The following is an 8,234-nucleotide window of genomic DNA, read 5'->3' on the forward strand; positions in this document are numbered from 1 at the left end:
ATAGGAGTTTTACCTCGCTGTTTGGTGAATTTACTTTAAGTATTCAATAAAGGATAATTGTATTTCTTTTGTCTATGATCGAATAAATGCATCGGGATGAGATTTACCTTGGGCTGAAGTTTGTTTAAATTGAGAGTTTCATATTTAGTTCTTTAATTTCTGATTTCTTCTGATTTAGTGTTACAAACCACCCTCCCCCCCAACCCCCAACCTTTGTTTCTTTCTTTTTTCCATTACACTAGTGCACAAAATTTTAGTAATTCAGTCTCTAGGGTTCGACCTGGATTTACCATTCACTGCAGAAAATATTTTATAAACTGGTAATTTCAGTTAATTTAATTTCTGGTGGAATTGACAACCATCAAGAATTTTGGTGCCATTTTCGGGGACTAAAATTTATTGGATTTTCGTGTTTTTAGTGTTAGGATATTCTGTTATTAATTTTGTTTGTGAAGTATTGCTATTTTTAGGTTTTCGGAAAAAAAATTCTGGTGTTACTATTCATCGATAAATTTTTGGTTGAATTAGGAGGGCAGTCTATACCTATTTTGAATGAAACGACGTTCTGATCAAGACCAATAAATCTATAAGATTATTTGGCCCCACCATCTTGAGGCCAAATTCCATCGTTTTCTAGGGTTTTGAGGCATTTTTCTATTTTTTACTTTAATTTCTTTTTATTTATGACAAGAACTTCTCAATCTGATGAATTGATCTTTGATCTAGAAGTAGAAAAAACAGCTAAACAGTTGAGAAAATTGGCTAAGCAAGCTAGGCAGATTCCGAGTACATCTAAAGGAGTCCAATCTCCAAGGGAATTAAGTTTGGATTCGGATTCAGATTCAAATTCTGAAAATGAAACCATGGCTGCTAGAACTTTGAAAGACTTGGCTACTCCTGATCTAAACCAACAGCCTTTATGTATTCAATACCCTGCTTTAAATATTGCTTTTGAGTTAAAATCTGGACCAATCCATTTGTTACCTAACATTCATGGTCTTGCAGGTGAGGATCCACATAAGCATTTAAAGGAATTTCATGTTGTCTGTTTCAGCATGAAACCTCAAGGAGTTTCTGAGAATCAAATCAAGCTTCGAGCTTTCCCTTTCTCACTGGAAGGCACAACTAAGGATTGGTTGTATTACCTTCCTTCCGGATCCGTCAACTCATGGAATGGGATGAAATAGATATTTTTGGAGAAGTATTTTCCTGCTTCCCGTGCTATCAATATAAGAAAAGAAATTTGTGGCATCCGGTAGTACAATGGAGAGAGCTTGTATGAATACTGGGAGCGATTTAAGAAGCTGTGTGCAAGCTGTCCCCATCATCAAATAAGTGAGCAGCTATTGATTCAGTATTTCTATGAGGGATTTCTACCAATGGACCGCAGTATGATAGATGCTGCTAGTGGAGGAGCTTTGGTTAACAAAACACCAGATGAAGTAAGGAGGCTGATTACTAACATGGCAGCAAACTCTCAGCAATTTGGAATGAGAATGGATCACACACCCATGAAGGTTAATGAGGTAAGTACATCTAACATTGAGAAACATATTTCTGATTTAACTTCTTTAGTGAGGCAATTGGCTGTAGGGAAAATGCAAACTGTTAAGGTATGTGGGATTTGTTCGGGTTCGGGTCATGCTACTAACATGTGTCCTACATTACAAGAGGATGAATCAATGCAACATGTTAATGTAGTAGGAAATTATGGACAGCCACAACACAGGTATGATCCCTTTTCCAATACTTATAATCCAAGATGGCGAGATCATCCTAATTTGAGTTATGGGAATCAACCGGTGCAAAACCGATACCAGCAGTAGAGATAAGTGAATCAACCACCTCCGCCTCCCTCAAATCAAGGTATGTCACTTGATGAAATTGTTAAGGCTTTGGCTAACAATACACAACAGTTTCAACAGGAGACCAGAAATACCATTCAAAACATAGAGAGGCAGATTGATCAGTTAGCTTCATCTGTGAGCAAGCTTGAAGCTCAAGGTTCTAGAAAGCTTCCATCACAAACAGTCATAAATCCTAGAGAAAATGCGAGTGCGATACTGTTGCAGAATGGAAAAGAAGTTGATAATCAGACTCCACATGAGCCAATAAAAAAGAAGAAGCAAGGAGCAAAAGAGTCTGAAGTTCCTGAAGTTGAGGTAAATACTGAACCTAAACTGAATAAGGTTAATAATTCTATTCTTCCTCCATTCCCATGCAGGTTGGCTAAAAATTAGAAAGAAAAACAAAAGAAAGAAATTTTGGAGACTTTTAGGAAGGTAGAGGTTAATATACCTTTACTTGATACGATTAAATGAGTTCCCAGGTATGCCAAATTCCTTAAAGAATTATGCACTACAGGGCGCAAGTTGAATACTAATGAGAAGATCAGTGTAGGGGTAAATGTGTCAGCATTAATTCAACAAAAATTACCCCCTAAGTATAAGGATCCAGGTTCGTTTTTTATTCCCTGCAAAATAGGTTATTCTAGATTTGAAAGTGCAATGGCAGATTTAGGAGCATCTATTAATGTTATGTCAAATTCAGTTTTTCAAACTTTAAATTTAGGTCCTTTGAAAGAAACCAGTGGTCATTATTCAGTTAGCTAATCGTTCTAATGCTTACCCATTGGGAGTAGTTGAGGATGTATTGGTGCAGGTTGGAGAATTGATTTTTTCTGCAGATTTTTACATTATGGATATGGATGATAGTGCTCTTTCATCGAAGTCAGCTTTGATTTTATTTGGAAGACCTTTCCTAAAAACTGCCAAGACAAAAATTGATGTGGGTAAGGGTACCTTAACTATGAAGTTTGATGGAGAGACTGTCAAATTTAATATCTTTGATGCTATGAAGTATCTTGCTAATGATCATTATGCCTTTTCTATTGATGTTATTGATACATTTTTGCAAGATGTATTTGAGTTAAGCATGGAGGATGAGTTAGAATATAAGGCTGTTAGACATTGTAATTTAAATTTTGATACTGCTGGTGTGGAAAGAAAATCACAATTGCATAAATTAGAGGAAATTCGCCTTAAAGCTTATGAAAATTCTAGGATCTGTAAAGAAAAGACAAAGGCATTCCATGACAAAATAAGGAAGCAGTTTGTGATTAGGCAAAAAGTTTTATTGTATAATTCCATATTGAAGTTGATGCATGGTAAGTTGCATTCTCGTTGGATTGGACCCTTTGTTGTTACTAATGTGTTTCCTTATGGTGCAGTTGAAATTCAAAGTTTAGGAACTAACAAAGTGTTCAAGGTCAACGGTTATGAACTCAAGCCATTTTATGAGGGGTTTCAAGTGCATTTAGTGGATTAAGGAGCTTTGCCATGTCGAGCTAACGACGTTAAACAAAGGCGCTATTTGGGAGGCAACCAATGGGTGGCTTGTTAGCCACAATTAGATTTGTTTTTTTTCCCTTATTTTATTTTATTTTCTAGCATTTTTTTTTCTTTTCTTTTGCATTTGGGCTTTACATTGGGGTTAATGTAAGTTTTAAGTGTGGGGAGGAGAAATTTGTTGCTGTAATCTTTTTAATTATTTTAAAAAAAATAAAAAAAAAATAAAATTTGTTCTCATAAGCTTGATTCATGATTCTATATTAACTCTCGGAGAGAAGTACTTTGTCCTTGAAATGACTTTTCTATTTTAGATTGAATTTTTGAGATTTTAGGCAAGGTAATGGTAAATTTAATGATGGATTTTCCCTCTTCTCCATACCATAGAGCAATTTTTTTTTCCTGCATAAATCATTTAGGCTTGATTTAATGGTGAAATGATTAGTTATGTGTGCTTTAAACTAATGTCATGCATATTTCAGAACTTTATTTAATCTATCAGGGCACTTTATAATATGTAGATGCATAAATTGGGGGAAATAAAATGTTGAACTTGAAAATTATTCCGCTATTTTAGTTAAGCAAAGTAACCAGGGGTCTTCATGAACCCCATGTCGATTCTCAGGCCAAAAGCTAGCTAGGATATGAGCAAGGTACATTTTTGAAGGTGACGGTTGAAAAAAAAAAAGTAATTGTGACAAGAGAGAAGTACCAATTTCAATAATATATGTAAAAAAGGGGGGGGGGGGGGGGAAGGGGGGGGGGGGGGCATTTTTGTCTCCCCTAAGATTTGCAAAGAGCTATAATTGTTGTGCCTTGATAAATTAGCCTTGTGTTTTGGTATGTATTGACTTAAAATTTTATGAAACTTTAATTGTGTGATCTTAATTGATTTTAAACTTTTTGTTTTGTGTTGGAAAATTGTTGATATATTGGTATGGTATTGATGGAATTTGTTGTGATGGTTATTGCCTTACTTGCCTCTTCTTTCAAACTTTTAATCTTTTTTTAGAGAATGTTGTGATAGGGTGAAGTTAAGAAACTTCTAAGTGGAGTTGATTGAGAGTTTAAGTCATGCTTGAGGATAAGCATGGAATAAGTTTGGGGGAATTTGATAAGTGTATAATTTATTAATTTTACTCCCATCACATTTATTGTTTCTAGTATATTTTTATGTTTAATTCAGTTGGTTAAGTATATTTATCATTTAGACATATGTTTAAATAGTTGTTGGAATAATTGTGTTAAATAAAGAAATTTTTAGCATTTGACATTTGCTGTATTTTTCATGTGTTTCTAAAGTTGTGGTTCTCCAAATTGATTGTTATTTAATCCATTGAAAAGCTAAGATAGAGCACTTCAAATAATAAAGAGGGACCAAAGCCCAGATCAGTCTCCAAGGTTGACAAGATGAGCTATGGATCTATTACAAAAGCCCACACTTGATAGTCACGACCAGTTTCAGTATTTATTTTGTATCTAGAGTTTCAGAGGTCCAAATGAAGCAATCCCAAGCCCAATTGAACCTTAAGAGCCACCTTTACAACTTCTATGAAGGGCTAGAAGCAAGATAAGGCTATTTTAATTGTAAAAAATGGCAATGAAGTCGTCACTATGGGTTGGACCGTCTGTCTAAACCAGTCTCGATTTTTGGGCCATTACTTGGGCTGTAGACCTTGGATTTAGGCAATGAGTACCCGTTGGAAAGCTAAGAAATAGGGCTACAACTTTCTTGAAAATGGCAGAGACAGATTCGGAAAAGAAGTCACTGAAAAACAGCCTTGATTTCAGAGACGTGAATGCAGGCTGAAAATCTGTCTTTTAAATTTCAAAACTTTTCCTAGTTTGGTTCCTATCTTTTGAATTAGGTTTTTGATTATAAATGTGTCTTTGGGCAGCAGCTAAAACACATTCTTTCAGACCTTCAAACACCATAGAAGACCTTCATTCTCTACTCTCTTTTTAGATTTCTTCTTTATTTTTCTGTAAGCCATGAACATGAGTGGTTAAGTTTTTAATTCAGTTCAAGGGATTTAAGTTCTTTTGCATAATTTGTGAGACCAGGTTCTTAATTTAAATTTATGTCTTTTTGAATATCTATTATTTATTAATTTCATTATCTTTGATCTATTGAATGATTTGCTAAAAAGGCCTATTAGTTAATTGTTTGATGTCATTAATTGCTAGTTCATCTTTATAATCCGTAATTGTTGTGTAAGATTGAACGTGAGTAGCAATTAAGTTTTATTGATTATGATCCAAGTTTTTGATAATAACCTAAGGAAATAATAGGATAAATTAAATAGTTTATGCTTTATAAATCGTTGTTCAACTTAACTATTTCCTCTTGTTAAAGCAGTTATTAATTTGATGAGGATTGCTTAATAACATTTCAATTAATAATTAGAGTCAATAATGTAACACCCCTATATTCGGTAGTGCATTCTACTATTCCGGTGACCAGTGTCTGTCCGGACAGTTAGAATGTAACACCTTCCCTGTAGCAACTCCATACATTCTACTGTTCCGATGACTAGTGTCGGTCCGGACAGCTACAACGTCCGGAAAAATATTTAAACTAAAGTGAGGAACTATAATTAACTCAAATATTAATAAGAAAAATTTAGAAAAAATTTTAGAAATAAAATACAACCAAGTTAAAAGAGCCGTTGCCCTAACGATGGGTAACCTAGTGAAAAGTTGTGGTTCTCGCAACTAGGAGCCCTAGACCCAAGGGAAAAATCATAAAATAATTTTTGAGACTCCAGAGAAGGGTCATTGAGGTTCCTATGGCATTAGAATGCTAAGAAAATATTTAGAAAATTTTTTCAATCAGTACAGACAATTTTGACCCGTTAAGCCGAACGGAGGGCATTTTGGTCATTTCGCCTTCAGAGGTGATTTTTGGCTAACTTTTCTAGTTAAGTAAATAATTATTATGATCTAAAATATGAATAAATATTGCTAAAAAATTAAATTAAAAATGAATAGAAAAGAAAGAAAAAGAAAATGACTTAAATCCCTAATTATGACATCACTATGATGTCATTTAAATGCCCTCCACTAATCACCATTCAACAACACAACTAAAATTCTTTAAAAAGGGAAAAATGACAAATTAAGAAACCAATTTCTGGTTTCTTCTTCTTCATCTAGCTATGACCCTTTCTTCCATCTCCCTCTATAAAAATTTTCTTTCATCACTTCCATTTCCCATAAATTCTCACTACTAAACCCTAGACATCTTTCATTAAAACTTGTCTATACCTCTTGGGAAAGTGTTTGGCAGCCTAGAAAAAGAAAGAAAGTGAAGTTCAAGCTTGGGAAAATTCTGCTAAAAAAGGTTAGTGCTTATTTATGCATATATCTCTCTTATTCCATGTTAGGGACTTAAAATGAGTATGAAAGTGTAAATTAAATGAAATAAAGCTTATGTGTATGTACACCATGGAATTCGGCAGCCCTAAGGAAGGGATAAGGTTGATTGTTTTGATGGGCTTAGAGTAGATTAGAGATGATGTTTAAAGTATATATATATATATATGGATAATGAATTAGTGTGTTTAACTAAGGTATGTTGTGTGAATTTAAAATGGGGAATTAGGGTTTTAGAGAGAAACTTGGACTTTGCTTATGTAATGGTGAATGAACATTCTAATGGTCAATTAGTGACCATTTTAGGTAAGTTGACCATAATTTGGAGTGAATTATAGTATGACAAACTGATTTGGTATTCTGCCTAGTGAGAGCAGCAGGTGTGGCTGTGAGTCCAGCCTGTTTGGACAGCCATAACTTTGGCTGTGTAGGTTCAATTGGTGTTTGGACAATTGGATATGAAACTAGACACCTAATGGCACAACTTTGGTGAAGAAACCATGCCCATATGACGAAACCAAGTGTACCAAAAACTTGCCCCAATTCGGGTGTCCTGCAACCAGTTTCTGTAGAATGACCAAATGAACAGTTATTGTTCATTTGGCCATAACTCATTGTAGAATGGCCTAATTGACCTGAAATTTTTACAACAACAAGCTAAGATATAGACCAACAACTTTAATTGAAGGAACCTACCCCAAATTATGACCAGAACCTATCCAACAAGAGAGTGGAAGTTACTGTTTACTGCACTATAGATATGGTCAGTTTTGAAAATTTTCAATCTGGCCATTTGTGGTTTTTGGACCATAACTGGAGCTACAAAACTCCAAATGGAGTAATTCAAAAAAAGAAATTTAACTAGACAAAATAAGGAACAACTTTCATGTTTATCATTTTCCCAAATTCCCACTGCAACAGCAACTAATGGAACAATATATTTTGGGTATGAAAATTGAAAATTCTGCTCCATAAATTTTAAGCTTAGAAATGGTATTGTTAACCAATACCAACAAATTTTGAATGCAAAATGTGGTATGTTGGGAGTGTTAAAGTCAATGTACCTATTTTCTATGCAAAAGTCAACATTTTTGTTGACTAATGAAGGAAATAGTAACACCAAAACTTGAATTTTAAAAATTGTAAAATTCAAAAGTATCAAATGCCCTAGTATACCTAACAAGATTGGTTTGGATAGTTTGGCATGCCAATAGGGTTCAGTTAGCAGTACTGCACATGGCATTATGCTATTCTGCGATTTCATGGCTTTTAGCCATTCTGACCTTGTATTGAGATTTGGCCTTGTGCCTGATGTTATCTGACTTATTAGCCGCTACATTGCCGGGAGATACATATGTGACCGATGGTGTGACGGCCCGAGGTACTTGATACCCAGTGCCAGTTTACCCGTTTATCCAGTCCAGTCGTCCAGTATAGGTTACTTGAGCAACCAAAAATGAAAGTGGATAAATGTAATGAAATAACGAACATAACCAATACAAAATAAGTACG

At 34.6% G+C, this 8,234-nt stretch overlaps 1 non-coding gene across 1 annotated transcript; it reads right to left on the bottom strand.

Annotated features, from left to right (window-relative positions):
- Window positions 1-1,226: 1,226 nt before the first annotated feature.
- On the bottom strand, window positions 1,227-1,333 carry LOC131175087 (small nucleolar RNA R71). The gene has a single exon (XR_009145247.1). It is a non-coding gene; the product is annotated as a small nucleolar RNA R71 (small nucleolar RNA).
- Between the last annotated feature and the right edge of the window lie 6,901 nt (window positions 1,334-8,234).

This window comes from Hevea brasiliensis, chromosome 16 (genome assembly GCF_030052815.1).
Source record: "Hevea brasiliensis isolate MT/VB/25A 57/8 chromosome 16, ASM3005281v1, whole genome shotgun sequence".
Lineage (NCBI taxonomy): Eukaryota > Viridiplantae > Streptophyta > Magnoliopsida > Malpighiales > Euphorbiaceae > Hevea > Hevea brasiliensis.